The sequence below is a fragment of the Meleagris gallopavo genome, chromosome Z (assembly GCF_000146605.3).
Source record: "Meleagris gallopavo isolate NT-WF06-2002-E0010 breed Aviagen turkey brand Nicholas breeding stock chromosome Z, Turkey_5.1, whole genome shotgun sequence".
Lineage (NCBI taxonomy): Eukaryota > Metazoa > Chordata > Aves > Galliformes > Phasianidae > Meleagris > Meleagris gallopavo.
The window spans coordinates 61100198-61123017 of record NC_015041.2 but is presented as its reverse complement, the minus strand read 5'-3'; the positions used below and the strand labels follow the sequence as shown (position 1 = coordinate 61123017).

General features: G+C 40.2%; 2 protein-coding genes across 2 annotated transcripts in view; both read left to right on the top strand.

The window, feature by feature from the left end:
- PLAA (phospholipase A2 activating protein) overlaps positions 1 to 22820 on the top strand; it is a 109408-nt gene that overhangs the window by 66635 nt on the left and 19953 nt on the right. The gene's annotated exons all lie outside the window — the stretch shown is intronic.
- Positions 1 to 22820, top strand: part of CAAP1 (caspase activity and apoptosis inhibitor 1) — a gene marked incomplete at its 5' end in the record, with an annotated part of 87392 nt that overhangs the window by 51822 nt on the left and 12750 nt on the right. The window lies entirely within an intron of this gene.

Genomic DNA, 22820 nt, shown 5'->3' with positions numbered 1-22820 from the left:
TGTTAACAAGATATAGAAGAGGCTTAGAAAAATCTGAGGTCAGTAAAGGCTGAGATGTCTACCACCAGTTAATCAAACTGTAGGGAAAACAGAACTATAAATATTACAATGTTGTTAAATTATAGAGCACAAGTAATCATCACTATTAAAAAATGCACGTTAACACAGTGCACCATCACTTTCTTAACTGTTGAAAAATTTCATCCTTTCCCATGGGATCTGCTTGATTGCTGCCAGACTCAAATACGAGTTTTTTTTATTTTGTTTATTTTATTCTGCAAAACTGTTCTTGAATCTATGATCTTCCATTCCACCTTCCATTTTATGATTCGAGTCAATCTATTTGTGTTTGCCAAATCCCAGCTTTACTCCCCTGAACCGCTGCATACAACTGGTGCAGTTTTGCATGTCTGTGTTGAGGATGTTTCTATTGGAACAAATGCAAAGACTTCTAAGTTAGGTCACTGGAGGAACATAGGACGTGACACGTGACCACCAAAGGTAGCTCAGTAAAAAAAATATTGAAGTGTTGAGGGAGTATGTTTCCTGTCCAAGAAGACAGGAAGAAGTAGAACACTGGGAGTCTGTTTAATCTGAATAGGAAGCTGGTGAAGAACAAATGATTATAATGTGTTTATGAAGGCAGTTTAGTTAGATTATTCCATCTCCTCCCTCCCATAACATTATTATGCCCCTAGTATTTGCATGGAATCCACATCGGAAAGCAGACCTAACCATGTTCTTACTACACCCCATTAAGGTCAACACCTCGATCCACTTTGCCACGTTGGCACAAAGAAATGACAGGCTTGAACGTGGAAGCAGAATTGGGGCTGCATAACCAGCCCTGCTGCTGGAGTACTATGTGTTGTGTGGGCTTGGAATTTGGGGTTTCAGTAGTCTCCTACCTGTGTAAAAACCTAACTGAGAATGGCACTAGGTTGCCTCATAATAGGATGATAACTAGTCTGGCTTCTTCCACTGCTAGAAATCTGAGGCATCAGAATTAAGGTCCACAGTTTAATACTGTCTTGTTGGAGTGATATATTCACTTGAGAACGGTAACAAAACCACTCAGATTTAGATGATTTTATCTATTAAATTTTCCAGTCTATGTAGTACTTACTGATTATTGATGTGTTTTTAAACAGAGTAATTGTAATTGTTACCATATGCAGTCTGGATAAAGTTAGCATTTCATGGCTGGATGGAAATAAAGCTTTTAAATAGTCCACACTAGGGGGCTGTCTTGCTTTAACAATGTCAGTTTCAAAAGAGCAGAACCAGAGCTGTATAAACAAGTTATAAGCACATTTATTTCCTGCTTAAAAAGGGTTTGGAAAAGAATAAAAGGGAATGACTTGCAATTTTGAGAAACATAAAGTAGGAGCAAGGTCATTTTATTACATGTATACTTAGATGAGATATTGAAGATTAAGAATGAAGAGTTGAACATACTGTCCTGACTTGAAATTAGTGAATCCTGGTTTAGCACTTTGGTCCTAAAGTGGCCCCTGAGATGAAGGACACAGAGCTCAGCTTGTTCTGACCTGGTCCAGTTTCTTTCAGTCCCTGCAATGTTGTGAGATTGCTCTGTTACAAACACAGGCAGTCCTTTAGGAAGATATCTCCCAAGCAAGATTAAGATTAGTTGTTTAGTATTAGATATTAGTAGTTAATATCTTTTCCATCTTACTTGCCAGACCTCGTCAGAACATTCATAATGACAGATACTGAAACTAGAATGGATGCAGAATTAAAAAATGTACAGAAGGAACCTCTTGAAGTTGTAAAAGCATGTAAAATCTTTTCTATAATTTCAACTAACCATTTAAGTACTTAGTGAATCTAAGCAGCACAGTTGGAATCATAGAATTATAGAATCACACAGGTTGGAAAAGACCTTAAAGGTCATCGAGTCCAACAACAACAACCTAACCATACTAGTCTAACAACCCTCTGCTAGATCTTGTCCCTCAGCACCACATCCAAATGGTTTCTAAACACATCCAGGTGTCTTAACCATCTCCCTGGGGAGCCTATTCCAGTGCTTAACATCCCTTTTTGTAAAGAGTGCTTCCTAATATCCAACCTAAGATTAGAGATAGAGGACTGACTTTTTGTTTGACTGTGTATAAAAGGGCATTTTAAAGAAATAGGTTTCTTGAGGAGCTTAAGACTTTACTAAATACCATCGAAATATTAATATTGTTCAATGGAAGTTAAAATGTCTACCAAACCATCTACCACAGTAGGGCCCTATTTAGACAGTCTAGTTCCTTTTAAATTCCTGAGCCTATTGTTTTGTGTTGTTTGGGTGTCCCTTAAGACCTAGAGTTGACTAGTAGGAACAGTATTAAAATTTGGGGGATATTTAGGCCTTTCAGACTTGTCTATTCTTGCTGAATACTGGTGCCAGGCCACATAATACTAGAACATTAGTTGTTTCATGGACCAACTTGCATACACCTTCCAAAAAATGGGATGGTTGTAACTGATTTGCAGGAGAGGTTTAACAAACACTGCAGCAATTATGTGCTCCCACTGTTTTAAGAATATGTCTCTATACAGGGGGCCTGTAGGCAGGCTTGAGCAGTGGATGCAGGAGAGTTTCAAGAGGTTCAACAAATCCTAGTGCAAGGTCTTACATCTGGGCCTTGGCAGCCCCTGCTATCAGTACAAACAGGGGGAAGTAAAGATGGAGCCAGCCCTGCCAAAAGAGACCTGGGGATGCTGCTGGTTGGGAAGCAAGACAGGAGCCAGCAGTGTGCTCTCACAGCCCAGAAAGCCAACCGTATCCTGGTCTGCATCAGAAGCATGGCCAGCAGGATGAATGAGGTGATCCTGTCCCTCTGCTGCATGCTGGTGAGGCCTCACTTCTGGAGCACTGTGTCCAGCCAGATGTGGAGTCCTCAGTACAGGAAAGATGTGGACCTGTTAGAGTGCATCCAGAGGAGGGCTGCAAAAATGGTCCAAAGGATGGAACACCTCTCCTATGAGGACTGGCTGAGAGAGCTGGGACTGTTCAGCCTGAGGAAGAGAAAGCTCCAAGGTGTCCTGGTAGTGGCCTTTCAATATAAAAGAGGGAGCTACAGGAAAGAAGGGAACAGGCTCTTTAGAAATGTCTGTTGTGATAGGAAAATGGGAAACGGCTTCAAGCTTAAACGTAAATTTAGGTTGGATATAAGGAAAAGGTCTTTTACTGTGGGGGTGGTGATGCACTGGAAGAGGTTGCCCAGAGATGTGGTTGATGTCCTGTCCCTGGAGACTTTCAAGGCCAGGCTGGATCAGGCCCTGGGCAACCTGATTTAGCTGTGGTGGCCCTGTTCATTGCAGGAGAGCTGGACTAGATGACCTTTAAAAGTTCCTTTCGACTCTAAAAATTCTATGATTCTGTAATTCTATGATTCTTAAAAATGGATGTGATGTTGCCCTTATTCCAGTCACTAGGGGCTTCACTTGACTTCTATATCTTTTCAAATATCATTGTGAGTGGCTGTGTGACTACATCAGTAAGTTCCCTCAGGGCTCAGGGATGCATCTCACTGGGACCCATAGATATGGAGATTCAGGTTTCTCAGCCAGTTGCAAGCTTGATATTCACTTACAGCGGGAGGGGCATCTCTCCTCCAGTTCCTACCTTCCAAATCATCTGCTCAAGGGCTGTGTGTAGAGCAGTCGCTACTGAAGACCGAAGCAAAAGTGTTGTTTAATACCTCAGCCTTCTCCTCATCCGTTGTTATCAGCCTGCCTGTAGAGCTTACCAGAAGGAGTTTTCTGATTGAGGTACCTGTAGAAGCCTTTTTTATCCTTCTTTGCGACCCTTGCCAAATCCAGTACCAGCTGGGCCTTGGCTTTCTGTCCCTACACAGCCTAGCAGCTTCTTTATATTCCTCCCAGGATAATTGTCCCTGCTTCCACTACCTGTGCATTTTCTTTTTGTTCTTCAATTTGACCAGCAGGTCCTGGTTCAGCCAAGCTGGTCTCTTACATTCCATTCCTGACTTCTTACACCTGGGGATGGAGAGCTCTTGTGCCCTGAGGGAAGTTTCTTTAAAGATCTGCCAACTCTGCTCTGCACCCTTGCCCATGGGAACAGGTTCCCAGGGTGTGTTCTTGATTCCTTGAAGAGCTGGAATTTAGCTTTCATAAAATTTAGCATCCTAATTTTACTTTTTGCCTGTCTCAAATTCTTCCAGAGCATGAACTCAACCATAGAATGGTCACTACAGCCTCCGATTCTGATGTTGCCATTCAGTTCATTCGCATTGGTGAGCAAGAGGTCCAGTACTGCATCCCTCCTGATGGGGCTGTCTATTTCCTGGCACAGGAATTTATCTTTGATATATTCCAGAAGCCTCCTGAATCACCTACAGCTCACTGTGCTACTTTTCTGCAGACTTTAGGGTTGTTGAAGTCCCCCAGCATGATAAGAACCTGCAACTGTGAGCCTCCTATAAATGGAAAAAGAAGGCTTCATCAATAGGCCCTGCTTGATCAGGCAGCCTGGCACAAAGACACCAAACACAAGGCTCCCTTTTTTGCTTTGGTCTCTAACACTCACCTTTTGACTTGCTTGTCAAGGGACAAGCTCTTTGCATGCTATTTCTTTCTCAGTGTAGAGGGCGGTAGATCTTCCCTTCCTTTCTTGCCTGCCCCTTCTGAATGACTTGTAGCCATTGATGGCCACACACTAATTAAATCCCTGTCACTGAGCTCCTGGCAGAGAATCATTCCCCCATTTGAGATAACTGAGACCCATCTGCAGCCATCAGGCCAGGTGCCAAGTGGACTGCCTACGGTCAAAACCCCCAAAATCCTTGCATTTGCACTAGCCTCTAAGCCATGCATTTATGAGATGGTTTTTCCTGCTCCTCTCAGTGTCCTTCCCAACCACTGAAGGGATAAAGGAAAGTACGACTTGTATGCCTGCTCTATCAACTAACCACCCCAGTCCCCTGAAGTCCTTCTGGATAGTCCTCAAGCTTCTCTCAACAATTTCATTGCTGCCAGCCTGAACAATTAGTAAAGCATAATAACCAGGAGGGTGAATCAGGCAAGGGAGTCTCCTAGTGATGTCCCTGACCCAAGCCGTGGGAGGCAGCACACATCCCTACGGGTCTTGCTGACATATAGGGCCCCCTGTTGCTCTCAGGAAGGAGTTGCCCATGAAAATCACCCCTCTTTATTATCTGGCTGTGGCAGTCTTGAGACATGGAGTCGATCTCATGGACAACCTAGGTGGACCTTCTACCACATCCTGACTTACCTGACCCTCAAACATTCTGAGAAATGGCACCCGGGAAGGCAAGATAGGGATGAAAAGGTTTTCTTGCAATGTACATTTCCCAATAATTTGATAAATGAAATTCATGCCCAGATCTAAAAATTAGTTTCACTTTCTTAATCCATTGTATGCCAAAGAGAGAAAATGAGTACTGTTTGCTCTTTATTTTTGTTGACAAAATGTTATGGTCAACACTTGTTTCACTACTTAGTATTTTTTTTTAATATGTATCTCAAGGGGGAACACTAAACTGTATTTTCACAATGTCCTCTCTCTCTGCTTTTATTTTTAGCTACTGAAGAAGATTAATAATCCACATATGTTAGCTGCAGTAGTTTAATAAACAAAGCTTAATTAAAACAAGAGAAGCACAATAAACCCAAAGAGATCTGATTTAGCCCTATAGATTTATGTCATTTTTCTTGTTTGCTCTATGTTTTAGAAAATGGGGGTGGGGAAAGGACTGGAAGAGAATTTCAGGTTTTATTTAGTTGAACTAACAACTTGTGCTGACAAGTAATAAGACATAGAGTGACTAAATAAATTGGTTTCCTCAAACAGTGATTCATTTGTTGTCTTGCATTGCCATCAGGTTAAGACAGCTTCTTTTTGTCAGCCTACAGGAGAAATATTTGATAGTGTAACAGCCTTTCCATTCCAGTCACCACAGCCTTTTTAAATGAAAGGAATTAGTACAAATAAAAATGCAGTAACTGAGCAAAACTTGTGCTCATTGACTTATTGACTTATAAAAAAACAAAAACAAAACCAAAAACAAAGCCAACCAACTAAATCTCTGCAAAATCAGTTTATCAAGGAGGCATCTAGTTGTGACTCAGTGCACTTTATAGGAAGAGAAACCAGCTGATAGACAAAGTTCTGTTACTTTTGCAGAAGAAAGACTGCTGATACTGAATCATGTGTAGTGTCCATGATCTCAGCAGGCTTCTGCTTGGCACTCATCATTCAAGGACAGGATGAGTACAGGCCACATTCTCACTAAAATTCTTTGCTGTCAGACCTGTACCCACTTACAAAATGGATGGGTCAATTCTTTAAGGGCACACCCAGCTTTTCCGACCTTCTCATCACGTAGCCCCGTTGCAGGAAGATAAAGTGGCCTTGAAGGGATAAAGCCGCAGCGAAATTTATGGGGTGATTGTAGCTTGCACTCCTAATTCAGGCTGAAGGATTTATTGCATTTACTGTGCTGATATTCTGCTTGTTTCTTACACTGATTTCATTTCAGGACTGTGGTTCTGAATAGACTATGTGGTCAAAATACTATTTTCCATCAAAGATAATTGGAGCAGCTGGGATAGTACCCCTGCAGAGGAGAGGCTGGCAGTTCACAAGTTGCCCTTATGGTTGGTGGCCTGTTGCAAAAGTCTTTGCTTACTCTGACCTCTTGCAGTGCTAGGGATTGACCTGTCCCAGGCCTCCAGAACAGCTCAGCCTTGTACCCGCTCGGTATGCACACAGCTCTTAGGGAACAGGACGCATTGACCAAAAGGGGGGAACTCAAACATACCTGCCCTTCAAGATAAAGCTGCTCTTGCCAGATGTCTGTGTAGATGTTATGGAGGGCATTATAAATGCTCAGAAGGCATCCTCAGGGTTTTTCACAGCAGACACCACAACTATGACGAATTTATTATTTTGGATAAACTCTAAGGTTTCCTTTGCCAGAACTCGTTTCTGCACTTGCTCGCTGTGCTAAGGTCCCTAATAGAACCACAGAAGCATCCAGCATAGGCTATGATGTGAGGACAGATGTTTGATACTTATTTTCAATGAATTTAAAGACCAAATCTTACTCCTAATGCCACTGCATTATTAGGACAGGTACTGACTGTAGCTCCTGCTCGTAGCTCAGCACTAGAACTTCACACACTGTTAACACACCTCACTAACCATGCTGTTCCTCTCAACTGGCTGTGCTCTGTACCTACAGTTATTGGTACCACATTTTCAGATAATTATTGCTCTCTTCTCTTGTGTCTGTAATTCTTAGAGCTGTTATCTGCCTGTCGTACTTACCTAACCTTCCAGTTCATCTTTCCATCTGGTTGTCATGAAGTTGTGAAGGGCAGTTCTGCTCTGCAAATAATTGTTTTAAGACAGAGAAACAATAAAGGACTGCTATGCATGCACTCAGTTGGAGATGCTGCTGCAGTGCCTTGACAACAAACAGAAATTTTGCTCCTATAGTGACACTGACAAGCTGCAGTGCTAACAAGATAGCACCTTTCTAAAACAGAAAGATGGTTTCTGACTCATGTAAATTTCTCTCTTGTTATACATTGCAAAGCTGGAGTTGCAAGGCCTGATTTGCTGATGATCTTTGTTTTTTGTTATCTCTGTAGACCTATATCACAGGAAAACCGAAATGGATTGTATTAATGTAGTCTCTCTGAACAAATCTTTAGTATAATGTCAGTTTATAGCTGAACAAGTACAAAATGGTATTTTTTTTTTTGTTGGCCATAGGCTTCTTTTATTCCATAGGCTTTCTTCCTACACTCTGTATTTACATCTTCTTATTCAAAGACTGATAAGCATCTTTCATTTATTTGGTCAGATTTCTTTTTTCTGTTCATTCTTCTCGAAAAAGATGTTATCCTCTGCTTGAGGCTCCCAAATTAAGAGTTAGTAGAATTGAACCTGCTTACATTCTGTTGAGACTGAAGGATTTTCACAATAATTATGTTCACTTTACTAAATGACCGTGTTTTGGTGGTTGTTTTTTCCATCTGAGACTTTCTTTTTGTCTGTTTCTATTACTAGGCTTGTGTTTCTTAAGTTGAACCTACAGACTGTGATCAGTGCATCCACTGCCTTTCTAATGAGAGAAAAGGATTGAAATCCTTAAAATCTTTCCCTGTTCTGCATCTTTTCCACTTACTTCATTCACCCTTCATTAAGTGTTCCATAAATGATCTCCAGAATTTTGATAACTGTGATTTATTAACATTGAATCATTGTGCCTCAGGCTATTGGGGACCTGGGGAGATCTCCAGCCAAACCCCTGCTCAGTGCAGGCTCAGCCCTGAGGTCAGACCTGGTTGTTAGGGCTTTATCCAATGGGGGCCAGAAGACCTTCAAAGAGGGAGGCAGCGTTTGGGTGCACTGAGATACAAAGGCCGTTCCTTCTGTGATTTATATCACAGATATCAACTAGATTTATAATGAAAAATGTCCCTCTTCCTACTTCATTTAGAATGAGCATGAATCTTAATGAACTGCTTTGCAGAGCAAGACAATCTTATGATCTTGTTTACAGCTGTGGCTTAGAGATTTGGAGTTTGATCTACAAAACTGCCTGGTCATTGTGACTTTGAATATTAGACTGACAAGATTTTTAGCTGCTCCTCTGTATTAGCTCAGAAGTTATCATCTTACTTTTCATTTTCCCAATAAAATAGGTTGGGATGTCCTTGTACCTGTTCCTTGTGTGATTTCCTGCTGTGCTCTCTTGCTGTTTAGTAGAATTGAACATACCTCTTTTGCATCTATGGGAGAAAATGACGCTCTTTTTTGAGCAAACTCTGAAATATATAAAGCTTCTCAGTCCAACACATTAATTTAGGTCTTGCAGGCTTGCCTCTGACGCTGCAGCAGGTACAGGAAATACTAATGAGGTCTTTTTAGAAATAGAACTCGTGCACCAACGCAGTGCTGTTATCTCCAGCCTTGAGCTCAAATCAGTGTTTATTCTTTTCTTTACCATTCCTTTGCCTGTTTATCTGACCTCCTTGCTTCCATCTCTCTGGTTTTAGGCTATGGGTCCATCCTTCTGTGAAAGCACCTTTAGCACTCTTCTGTTCTCTTGGTCTGCCTGAGATGACTTACTAGATAACTAGAAATCTTTCCTTTGTCTTTGGCATGTCTGACAGTTCTTGGGGGTAATACTGAGGCTCACGTGGAGGAAAATAACTACAAATAACTTCCTTACCTTCTAAATACTTTCCCTACCTCTTTCCCTTTCTTGCCCTTTCTCCCCTCCCATTGTGAAGCACAGCCTATTTGTAATGAGCCCAATCTTTCCCTTGGTTAATGAGAACAGAAAGGATTTGTGTTGTTCACAGAAAACAAGTATTTTATTGGCAGCAACTAAAGGTTGTTAACGTGCTTTTTGGTCTGTGGGGAAAAAGGAATTGAACAGGTGCTTTATATGTGTTGTAAAAGGAAAGAATGAGGATATATATTATACAGAGAATTTGTTGGTTTCGTGACTGAGGTTGTTGCATTCAAAGAGGTTGGTAATCCCATTTCTTGGTGTATTGATATAATGTTGTCCCTATAGCAAAACTGAAAACATCTGATATGCATCTACATTTGGAAAAATATACTTTTGTAGCTCCTTAAGGCAACAGAGCTCTTCTTAGATTCCAGTATAGAAAAGTTGCTTTTCTGTTGCTTGCAGTTGATATTTGACTTGACAGAACTGAAAACGAATGTCTCAATACTTTGCCCAAAGGGTGCAAATTTTCAAGCCTGAAGAAAAGCTGATCATGAAGTAGGAATAAATGACATTAAAAATCTCTTTACTATCAAAGGGTCCACACTACTTTTCCTAAAGATCAGAAAAGTGAAAGCGTCTTTACAACTGCTCAGCACCCTTCGTTTTGAAGATCTGCAGTGCTCCACATCACGGTTTCTGTATTACGTCATCTCCCCGCAGCATGCCCTGTTGCTCCATGAGGTGATCTATTTCTGAGTGACTACCATATCACTCTCCATTCTGCACATTTAACAAGAAGATTTGCAAGTTAGCTTGTGTGCATATATTATTAAATAAAGTAAAAATAATTGCCTGAACAGTGCTGTGCCTGTTTGTACCATATGAGGCTCTGGCTCAATATTTCTGTTTCATTTGATATATTTTAGTTATTGAAAATATTTATTTTGTTAACACTTCTCATGAATGCACTGCTGTCATGCCTGGATGCAATTTGCTGGGCCATCTGCAAAGAATGAAGAGCAGCTCTCTAAATAATTTATTAGTCTGCCTAAACTTGTATGCCAGTCGCATTGCAAAATCTGACTGAGGAGTGGTTTCTTCTGTCTGGTTTTAGGCCTACTGTTACTCCAGGGCTGCATGTTCTTCTAACTCAGAAATGCAGCAAAACTGTTGGCTTGTGAAGGTTTTGCTTTTGTGAAGGTGTTTAATAGGGTGTTTCCAGGTGAAGAAAGAGAATTGGAACACCCTGCTATTATTTTATGCGTGTGCATATAGGCACAAGCATGTACACATGCATGTACATCAATAGGAAGAGTCTATTTTTATTTTTACCAGTAGATGGAAGTAATGAAGGCCATCTCTGGGAAAGGAAAACTGGCAACAACACAGGATAGTGGGAATTTAGAGTGGGATCCTAAATTCCTGTGTAATCTACCCAATGATTAACGTGGATTAGCCAAGGGCAGATTAACTGAGGCAGATTCTCAGGTCTTCACTCTGATATGTTTGCATCCCAGAGAAGCTTGTGATCCTGCATGAGTAAGGCATATTTTGCACTAAATGGGTGGGCTTTAAGGTTCTTTCCACCCAAACCATTCTATTGTTCTACAATAGTGGTTTATAGGTTCACTCAGTGAGGTCTAAAGTACCTCATTTGGAATCTGGGAGTGAGATTGCCATTGAAGAAAAGAGTGTTTCAAGGAAAACAAGCAGACAAATGCAAAAAAGTAGAACAAAAAAGTAGAGCAAGCCCTCTAATTGGGGCTACATTCATCCAGAATCTGCAACTCTTTGAAACCATTGGAAGGTGTATTCTTAAGAAAATCTGGTAGTCATCATAGATATTACAAATTGCATTAAGTGAAGAATAAAAATATTACAAGATCCAGATACTATAATGAAAAATTATAATGTAATTGAAAAAAAAAAACAAAACCCAAAGCACTGTAAATCCCACATCACCACCAAGTCTTATGTTCTATAAGATATTTTTGTCCTTATGTAGTGGTCTTCATGCAACAATCCTAGGCATAGTTTAGGTTTTTGAATGTCTTGAAAGATCCAGGCATAAAACAATAATAACAAATGCAATAGATTTCTAAATTCTTCTAGAGAATCCTCAAGCAGTGAAAAGAATGTGTAAAGAGAACTAAGAAATTGGTTTCCTTGCTTTCGAGTTTGTTTTTAGACATTGGTTTTTAATTTCTTGGGCAGGAGTTTTGTCTTCAGTTCTTCAGTTTTCTTTCAGATTTATCCTTTTGTGGTTGTTTTTTTTTCCTTTTTTCTTTTTTTCTTGCATTGGTGAACAGTATTCTGAGTTATAATTTTCACAGTGCATTCCAGAGGTAGTTTCTCCACTGTATATGTCAGCTCTAAACCTGGTTAAATCAAGGCAACACCTAAAGTCCTGAATAGCTCTATGCAACTAAAGTTATATTTAAAAATTCATCAGCACTTTGCTTTCCAGCACTTCAGCTTTGCAAGAAGCTAGGAGAAACATTACCTTCGTATCTGTCACAGGACCAGCAAAATGAGTAGATATGTTGTTCTAAGCAACATACATGTCTGCTGTGAAGTTAGTCTTACTTTGTACACAGAGCAGGTAGAGCTGTTGCAGACCTTGAAGAAAAGCCATGGTGTTCTTAGGAATGGTGTGGAAATGGGGAATATCTCAAATTTAGCGATTGCTTTGTATAGTTAATGCTTGGGTGGGAGCCTTGTTCTTCTGTAGGAGAATGGCGGATGTCTGCAGAGAGTTCATGTTGATTTTTTTTCAGGGCAACTCTTCCCTTTCCGCTGAGGATTGCAGCTTTCATTCGTTCTGGAAATTCCAGGAAAAGAGAGTCATGGACATATGGGAGAGACTCCAGAGCGAGGCCACCAAGACGGTGAAAAGACTGGAGCACTTTTTCCTAAGAGGCTGAGAGAAATGGGACTTTCAGCCTGATGGAGAGGAAGCAGGGGGATCTCCTCAATGTGCATGCAAATCTGAAGGGAAGGTGCAGAGCGCAGTGCTCAGTGATGCCTCTTGACAGGACAAGACATAGTGAACACAAACTGGGATACGCGAAGGACCATTTAAATGCCTGCGACAGAGGGTTGGAGATTCACAATCTTTGAGGTCCCTTCTAACCCAAGTCATTCTATGATTCTATGATTCTATGGAATGTGAGAAAACACATTTCTACTATGTGGGATTTTGAACACAGCAACAGGATCCCAGAGAAGATGGGGGGTTTCTAGTCCTTGGAGATACTCAGCATCCCACTACATGCTGTCCTGAGCAACCTGCTTTAGCTAATTAAGGGAGCTGGACTAGGCAATCTCCAGAGCTGCATCCAACCTCTGCCAATCTATTATTTTTAACACTTCCATGCATCCTCACCATTGGACTACTTATGCTCTCAATTTTTCATAGTGAAATTACCAACGAGTTTTGCTAGCAAGCAAAAAGTGGTCCCAGATAATCTTTTATTATTGATCTCAGATGCAGTCCCTTTATCCTGCTGCTGCTCTGGTCTCTTCTAAGTGGAACATGCATATTAATCCTGGGAATCCTGAAGACCCAGTTACAAGCACTGTGCTGGGGAGAGAAAGGGTCCACAGAGCTGCTGCAGAACTGTGTGGGTGCCTCCTGGTTCCTTTAGAGATTTGCTAAAATGTGTGTTTGGCTGGCATGATTTTGGTTTTTTTTTCAGTTCTGTTATTGGTAATGTTCCATGTGGCAATAACTTTACCAAGAAATACTTAATGATCTTTAAAGAAGTTTTGAATATAAAGGTTATATTATCAACAAATGGTGGTTTGGAAGAACTAAATAGGTTTATGAAGATTATCCTTCTTTAACAATGCCTTAAATTTTTATCTCCTTATCCCTTTCTCATTGCTTTCTCTCTCAAGACATTATGGTTTATTGTGTCTCCACTAGGTGCCTTGCATATGATTTACACGTTGAATGGCTCTGCTTTGAGAACAGGGTAATGATATAATTTCCCCATTTATATTCAGAGCAGTCAAGACTTTCTAGCTCTCTGAATAATAAAACCACCTGCATTTAATATACATGGAAAAATGGGTAGGCAAATAGCAGATATGGCACAATCAGATAAGTGTAATCAGATAAAATATCACAATATTATAGCAGATCAGCATCTGGTAATGACTTGAATTTTAAAAGACTGACAAACAGCATGGCCTAAAGCAATCAGGCATACCTCATTTGGAGCTACTTATCCCAGATTTGATTGCTCTCCTTGTATGTTTCTGGCAGATTAAACATTCAGTCTGCCTTATTTTAACTATTCTGTGTCTGTGTCTGTCTAAATGAAGAAGCGCAAGTTTTTCTCCTTTCTCCTGCAGGAAAATATGGTTAGGAAATAACCATAAGTGGTGTCACCAAGGAACAAGCCTGCTTCCTGGGTGCTGCAGTGCTCTGTGCCAAGAACTGTTCTGCAGGGTGAGCACTTGTGCAGCAGCCCACATCCTTTGCCTTTGCAACTGCTGGCTCGGTGCTTTAGTGTCTCCCTGGGTTCCTGGAAAACTGGAGAAATTTGAAGGTTCTTTTCTTCTGACTGATGGCCCTTGGGGCAGTGGGACACGGAAGATTTCTTTTCTACATGCTGCTGTATGCTGTGGAACACGTGTCACCCCTGGGGGGTCCTGACCCTACGGTAGGCAGGTAGAACAGATCAGTCAATGTCACTGTCATTGCTGCTCTATGTAGGTGAGACGTGGCCCATTCTGTAGCTGTTTCTACACCCACATCAATACCGTGTCATGTTGGTTCTTAATGCAGGTCCTGCAGTAGCACCCAAACGTGACATTTGGAGACGGTTTCTCTCTCTTCCCCTTTTCCTTGCTTTCTCCCTGACCTCTTTGTATTTTATTCCCCAATCATTTGCAGAAACCTTTCTGGTTCTGTTACAACTGCTGATTGCGTGCAGTGAAATATCACTGCAAGCTCCCTTGTGTACAGTGAGGAAAATGCAAGGCCAGAGAGTAGGGAGTTTGTTTGCTCCTAATTACTAAGATTGAGTTTGGATTTTGCACTCTGCAGATTGAAATGCTCTGTTTCCAGAATATACTGGGAGCTGCATGCCTTTCTATACATGTGTTTATTTTTAAATCACAGTACCTTGAACTTACATTGTAGCACCAGAAATCTTTTCACTATAGCTAAACTAGAAGTGAAAGAAATGTAGAAAATACCCAGAAGAGCCCTAATACTTTTATAGACTGATAATAAAGTCAATGATTCAGAGGCTACAACAGGCTACACTGATTCCTTTGAGTTCAAATCGGTATGTGTTAGATCAGTGCACAATATCTCAGATATTTTGCATGCAGATGGAAGGAAATTCTGCAGTCCAAGGCTACTGACACGCTTTGTAAGTAAAATCTGAAAGCTGAACACTGCTTTTAGGCCCCAGTACACAGTTCTGTCCAAAGATAGGCATGTACCTTGGAGAGCAACCTACAGAAGATATTTTTCTGCTAAGGACAAGGTCAATTCAATATCAGTACAGGGTAAGGGCTCATTCTAGCTCAGAAGTCTGCAGTAAATGATAGCAAGGGTTGTTCCTACAAGTGAACCAGAAGGTGACTAAAGGTGAGACTCTTCCCTGTTCCCTGAGTGCTTATGTCCTCAGATGGTATCACTGAGAGAGGAGGGAATAACAAAATGAAGCACGTGGTCCATGCAGCTCAAGAATCTGGAACTTGAAGCTTACTGCTCAAGTATATGGTGCACAAGGAAATAAAGGAGGGATGGTTTGTCATTGGTTCCTTCTTCATATTGTGTGGCATAGAGATGAGATACAATCTGTATTTTTGTCTCCTATCCCTCAAGTGCTTGTGATTCCTGTTTCACTGTCCTCATGCCTTCATTTGGCTCCTTCAGTCTGCAGCATTCTTTTGCAATGTCTTTGTCTTCCACACTTATTTATTATGACATTACAACTGGCCTGAACAGTAGCTGAATCGGTTTTGGGGGATCCAGTGTAACACCACTGCTGTTCTTTGCCATGATTAGATGTAATTGCAGCCTATAAATTGAGTAAAGAATGTACCAGCCAGAACACTAAATGTGCTTGGCAGAGGCCATCAAAATTAAGGTTGTGAAGCCCTGGCACTAGTGAAACTGGGGACAGATCTTTCACTTTTTCACTGGAGACAGGGCTTTAAGCAAAATGTGTCTGCCAGTGTGACATGGCTTTAGGAATGAGGTCTAAGGACTGTCCCAGCAACCTTTCCTCACAGGGGTTACCTCATGCATGCATTCAGATGGAGGCAGATTTTTTGATCTTTAACAAGTGAGAAATTGTCATTTATACTCTTATTTTCTGTAGAATGGAGAGAGTACAACAACTGATAATCAGTATAATCATACTGCAGCTTTTCAGATATGAGGGCTACTCCAAAAGTAATGCCTCCTGATCTGTGATGTTGCCCTGTGACACCAGAGGTGGATGTTGGCAGTAGAGGTTGATCCTTCTTGCCAGTATTCCCTTCCATTTTGTTGCCTTGTGACAGATAGCAACAGAGGGAGGGGCAATCTGACAGAAAGGTGTCTGACATGGAAGTGCATGTAGAACAAAGGTGCATCACTGAATTCCTCCATGTAGAAAAAATTGCAGCCACTTACATTCTCTGGCACTTGTGAACATTTATGGAGTCCAATCAGTGGATGTGAGCATGGTGAGGTGCTGGGTGCTACATTTCAGCAGTGACAGAGGGTCACCTCCACTGCTGCAGATTATTCTGAACATAGCACGCAGGCTCTTGTTTCATCACTGGTAAAAATGCATAGCTCATGGTGTCACTGTTGAAAAATAGTTTTGTAGCTGAGAATGTTATTGTGCTCCTTGTATCTTTTCTGGTTTCCACACAAATAAATAGGAGGCATTACTTCTGGCGTGGTCTACATACAAACAACCAGCCCTGGTCTGCCCTTGAACACGCTGTTATCCTGCAGGCATCAGTTTGTTAACACTGGCTGTCATGTTCTGAAGCTGAACTTCCATGGAACTTGAGTTGTACCAGACCCCTGAACTTTTCCCAGGCTAAATGCCTAGGTCACAGAGAAATTCTATGTGGCAGATACTGCTCCTCTGAGAACAGCCTGCAGGAGCAAGATTGCCTCCATTAGAAATCCTGAACCCACACCGTCCTCTTTCATTTTTTCTTTGAAAGATGATTTTTTTAGTTCTTTGTCTTGTGAACTGGCACATTATGCATGTGAGTATGTGCAAAATTAGCGTGGTTTGGTATGCCAAGAAATTAGATTTTTCTACACAGCTTGAATGAATCAATTCCTACAGTGTCAGAGATGGGAAAGGTACAGGAACTTGGAGAGGACACAAAGAAGTAATATGATGATTGTTGCTTATTTTAAAGAGATTTGCCCCCTTGAGTCCCCTGTTCTCCCATGTTGCTTGCATTCACTATAATGTGACATTTATTGATTTGTTAGTCAAAGGGCTGCTGTCTGTTTTCATCACTTGAAAGGGAACTTTTTTAAATATAATTTTTGTAGATAAAATTTCATGTGGTCCTGAGGATATTTCAGCCAATGAGTATCAGCATATCAGAACAGGAAACTTGAGATCAGAAAGCCAAAAAAACATTATACCACACATCTCTGCAGAAATCCACTCAGTGTCCCCCTCAAAGCCAAAATGGAGTTGGACCATTTGGTGTTTCAGGTTTCCATGCAGAGAATAGAAAGCGATGCCTTAAATCACAGTGAATATTCGTAAGGATTCCTTATAAACCCTAATATGCTGTAAGACTGTCAGTTTGCTGTCTGAGGGGAAAACACAGTCATTATTGTACAGGCATGCCTGTGTTAGCATTAGCAGCAATTACTCAGGTTTGCCATTTTCTGTTTCACACCTACCCCAGACATTTTGCTTTAGAAGAGTGACTGAGATGTTTGCAGCTCTTCTGGATCCAGGATGAGAACGGCTCATACTGAAAGCTAGTTAGCACTTCAGCTGAGCTCAGATAGCTAACTTTCATTAGTAATTAGGGCTGACAAGCAGCTGATAACATGTACCAAATGTACATTAACTTCTGTCTCTGATTGGTGATTTCTCCATAAAAATCCCTACAATGCTTTCGTTTTCAATTAACAGCAAAACTTTGGCATTTGAAAGGAATTCAGAAAAGGTTTTTAAAATGTTAAATATCTCTCGTGATATGTATTTAGAAAAACCATAGTGGAAAGTAGCTAAGTAGGATGATTAATGAGGAAGACAATTAACGTATTTTCAAATGCATCAATATTATGGCTTGACATATCCTTGTTCCTGCTTAACATTAGTAATGATAAATACAGAGACCCTATTAAACTCTTAATAGTCTGATAGGCACAGCTGAGTATGCAGTGGAGAATAATATAAATTAGTAATCAGGTTGAAAAATCTGTACCTTATTTGGGATGATGCAAGTGAGAACACAATGACAAAAGAGAGTAGATGTGTTGAAATTAAATCCCAATATCTTAATTTTCTTTTCTCTATCTTGTGAGCCCTAGGGAATATTGGAATCAACTTCCAAAATAGTTCTCTAACTTTTCTTTGAAAGGAGTACAAAACCAAATCTAAGCATTGTGTTGCAGGACCATAAACTTAAGTTTATTTAATTCTCTTCTGCAATTTGAACCATGGGAGATGTTCAAAAGTTAGAAGTTCCTGAATAATTTTGTAAGATCTATACTGTGATGTCACAGTGGTAAAGTGTGTTTAGGGGGAACAACAACAAAATAACCTACTAAAAAAGTCCTAACACACTCAAATCCTATAAAGAAATTGTGAATGTATTCATTTTGGCTTTCTTACTGCCTGTGTATACTTGCTTTCTCATCTCAAAACTTAGCAAGGATGTTCAGAGAGCTGAAGGCACTTCTGTTGGTGATCAGCAGTAACAGCTGAATAAAATGAATTCTAAAGTTTTGCCTATGGCTACAGCAAAGATATTGTACCATCATAGAAAAACCCACACTTATTTCATAAACATGAAAACATAGTCACTAAGTTAATTTTATTACTTGTAACTTTATTTTTCAAAATACAACAGTGAGGCAAGAAAACAATTGTGACAGAGAGGTGGAGTGGAAGGATAGAATTAGTGCATCCAATATCCCTAGGTCCTACCAGAATCGTGGCGGACATCAAGTTGAACATGAGACAACATTGTACCGTTGTGGCCAACGCTAGGGACTGCACTAGCAGGAGTATTGCCAACTGATCAGTACTCTCTGGTGGGACAAGAGACAATGGGGAAAGACTGAAAAGGTGGAAAATCCATTTAAACAGAAGAGAAAGCTTTCTCACTGTGAGAATATTCAAGTAATGGAACAGGTTTCCCAGAGATCTTGCGGATTCTTATCCCTGAAAATACTCAGAACCCAACTGCATGTGACTGTGGATGATGATCTGCTCACTTGCCCTACTCTGAGCTGGGGAAGATGGGCTGGGTGATCTCCAGAGGTTCCTCCAACCTCAGCCCTGCTGTGATCCTGTGATTCTTGGTAACATCCATTTCTTGCCTATGAAAAAAAGATCATGACTGGATTTTGGTCGTTAAGATTCCCCAAATTCTAAAAGCCGATGGTAACATCCTAATGGTAACATTTATTTCAGCACTGAAGTGTAGTCTCTTTACAGGAAAAAAATGATAAAAATGGGGATATATTTTAATTCCTGAAATTTCCAGGATAAATAGAGATCAAACACGTATGCAAATGAATCACTTTAATGAAGAGCATCTATTTTTAAATAAGTGCAAGAGCCCTGTATTTGTTTAAACAGATGTCATGCACAGACTAAAGTTAAAGCTGATTTTACCTTTCACTTTGGGTTTCTTAAGGAAATGTAAATGGCATGACATGTCGGAGCTCAGTTTCTTGTAGCATCCGAATAGTTCTCCTTTATTTTGTTCAACATACATCTTATATACCATTCACTCCTGTTCTTCTAACAGTTCCTCTAATTGGTCCTTAGCTACTCCCAAACAACAGTGATAAAGGATGAAAGGTTTCTCAATTGTGACAAGATTAACAATGCATACAGAAGAACATCCTGTTTAACCTCAGGTGCAAACAGACGCCTTTTGCTCTCTGTCTTACACTCCAGTCTCCCAAGGTTTCACAATGATAGGGTCTATCAAGGAGTCTGATAAGCTCTTTGGTGACTCGCTCACAGTAACATCTTCCCCCGCAGTGACATAGCTGTCATTTTGCTACTTAGGACGAAAATCTAAAAGTTCAAAATTTAACACTTATGCCTTGTTATTTGTTTTTGGATTGGATTTGATTTTTGGTGGACCTACTTTATTCTTCTGAAAGCCATTTCAAGCTAATTGAACATTGAGGTCTGTTTTCAATACACTTCGGTTACAAAGACACAGCAGGCACCTTTACAATTTTCTTTTTTTTTTATTTAATTTACTATAATTTTCTGTAGTATCGATGAACTGAAGTGAGCATGTATACAAAAAGTGACTTCGGATTTTATTTTCTTATTCCTGAAGGTGAGAAGATGTTTCTAGCAGACACAATGCATGCCCAATGCACCCCATTTGAAAAGGTATTGAGCCTTTTTCTCTGCAGCAAGATTCCTTTTGCCTCTTGTTTTTATGGCACATAGCACAAAGGGAACCAGCTCCATTATGCAGAATACGAAAAGCAGTCACTGAACCCGCAATACATTAACCTTACTGTCACTGTGAGTTAGCTCAAATACAAGGTAATCCTGCTCACTTCTGATCTGTGATGCTCTCCACAACCTTCTCCCTTCTGCTGATGCTTGCTTTCATGCCCTTAATTCTACTATACAAGAAAAGCATCTGATCCCAAATGTGTTGTAGAATTTTGCTGTATATTTATCATATTTATTTTATTTTTTCATTCACTCCATCTTAATTTTTTTTTCCTTTGCAATGTGAAGGCTGAATAAACTGGAGACCAGTGCTTAAAGGTCCAAATTTCAAGGAGAAGAACATACTGGTGCAAAGTGCCCCAGAAGAAGGGGTGGCTTGGGAATAGTTTCAACGATAGACTGCTATACAAAATTATGTAGTAAAAGGCTATACTTTGTGCTTCTGCTCCTCTTTTGACTCCAGTAACGGATTTGGGTTCATAGCACTTCACTGCTCTCTCTTGAGAGTTACACATACTAATTGAGGTGCAGACCCCTTGTTCAATGAAGCCCTTCTGATTTAAAGGTGTTGCTAATTAAGATGAAGATGAGCCATCAATGGCGAGTCAGTGCTTTACTGCAGCTGTGGTGTGACACGAGGGTATTTGTAATGCCTGCCATAAAGCTTGTTGGAAGTCCAGTCATTAAATGCAGTCACTGATCCTGCTTTCTCCATTATTTGTATTCTCTCATTCCAGATGACAGAATCATTTTTTAAAAGTACATGCCGTGTGAGCTAGTGGAATGGGATGCTAAAGGCATTAATAAATTAGAGGTGGATTTATTAATTCTGCTCAGGGCCATACTAACAAAGCTGAACTGAAGGGAAATTGAACTTGTCCTTTTAGATGAGACAGCACCTTGTATTTAAAAACAAACAAACAAACAAACAAAAAAACACTGAGAAAATAAAAGTAAGGTCTGTTGTCCATCACAGCTGCATCCCAATTTCAAGATTAGTAAGCTTCATTTTCTCATCTAGTGAATGACAGTAGTTACCCACCCTTTATTGGCATTGGCCTTCCAACACAAACAATATGGCAGAGACAGGAAATGTGTGCAGGGTCTCGCAGACAGCTAATGGAAAATGATGCAGTTTTCTACAGTATTTTCTTTTTAAACCTCTAGGGTAATGTTTTCCTACTCAAAGCACCACAGGGGAAAGCTCATATGCTCCACCAAAGTTTTTGTGAGATTTGGACGCTAATGTTGTGCTTTGCTTGCAATAGTGAGTTACACCTGGGCTCCTGGGATACTCTTTCTATTGGATATAATACACAATTTTCTTTCATTTACATGAATTTTTCCACATGAATGACAGTGAGCTGCATTAAACTCTTAAATGCAGACAATTCCCAGCTGATATGATGCAAAATAAAAATGCCAAGTGAATATGTACATATACCTGTATACCTGCCTATCAACTAATCTACATATCTGCCTACAGATTTAAACCAATCTGCTTAATATAGATGTTATTGGCATGCCAAAGCATGGAACTGTGCTAATAGACCCCGCTACTGACTTTTCTGCAGTACTTTGCAAATGTTTGAAGGTCGTTTTTTTGTTTTTGTTTTTGTTTTAAAACAGAAGGACACAATGACTGAAGCATTAGAAAATGAAAACCCTCACTGGGATAATCCCATTGCAGGAGTGGGAAGGCTGTCATAAAAGCACCTTCCATTTGGTTCTGAAATGTATTTTATCTAAGATAGCAGAGGGCAATACTTGGTTTAATTTATGCATCTCTCTGCAGTATCAGTTATAGCTGTCTGTGCCTGAGCTACCTGTTACTGGAGGAGGCAGCTAGGGAGCAGTGTGCTGCAGTAAATAAAGTAAGTAGGTGGTGAGCAGATTTAGGAATGAGTGCAGTCTGTAGCAAAATGAGACTGTCTGTGATTAAAATGAGGTTAAACCATGGGGGTCAAATCAAGATTATACCACTTCTCCAGGATTCAGGATACAGAATGTGTATGTTGGAGGTGGACTTATTTAATGGGGTTAGAAGATACAGTTGGTGGGATTTTAGATCTTGTTTTAAATTCGTAGTTCGTCTTGTTCAAATAGTAGCAGTAAACCCCTTTGGTTCCATGAATGCTGCTATAAATTCAAAAAATGTCATTTCTTTATGCTGAATTTACATCTGTAAGAGTGGAATGAGACCTGAAAATTCTATTACATGTACTTTTCCCCTTAGAGCAGTAAGCCAAACTTGAAATTGGCTTTCAATTTGTCTATGAGTATTATCTATCTACAGAAGCAAGAGAGATTTTTAAGTTACAATCTCTGTAAGAAAAATGTGTGCTTATACAGTTTAAAATAAGACTGAAAATATATTTTTATTTAAAAACATTTATCAAATGAAACTAGGGGCAGCATTTAAAAAACTTCTAACTGTAGAATTTTAAGTCTAAATTCTTGTGAAACTCTGAAAATTGATGACTCCTTTTAAAAACAAATTATTTAGAGGAAGTCTTTCATAGAATTATAAAATGTCTTGGATTTGAGGGACCCCAAGGATGATCAAGTTCCACCCCCCTCCTCCCCACCCCCACGACAGGCAGGGCCACCAACCTCCCTATTTAATATTAGGCCAGGCTGCCCAGAGCTCCATCCAACCTGGCCTTGCACATCTCCAGGGATGGGGCATCCACAACCTCTCTGGGCAGCCTGCTCTAGCACCTCACCTCTCTCATAGTAAAAAAACTTCCTGACATCCAAGACTTTGTGGTTAAATGAGGCTATCCCATGTTTTGGAGCAGATTATCCTCAGGTAGAAGTAAGCATCATACACAGAATACCAGTGGAGTCATACTGACTTATGTTTACATGAATATATAGTGCATGCCTTTTTTCTTCTTCTTCTTCT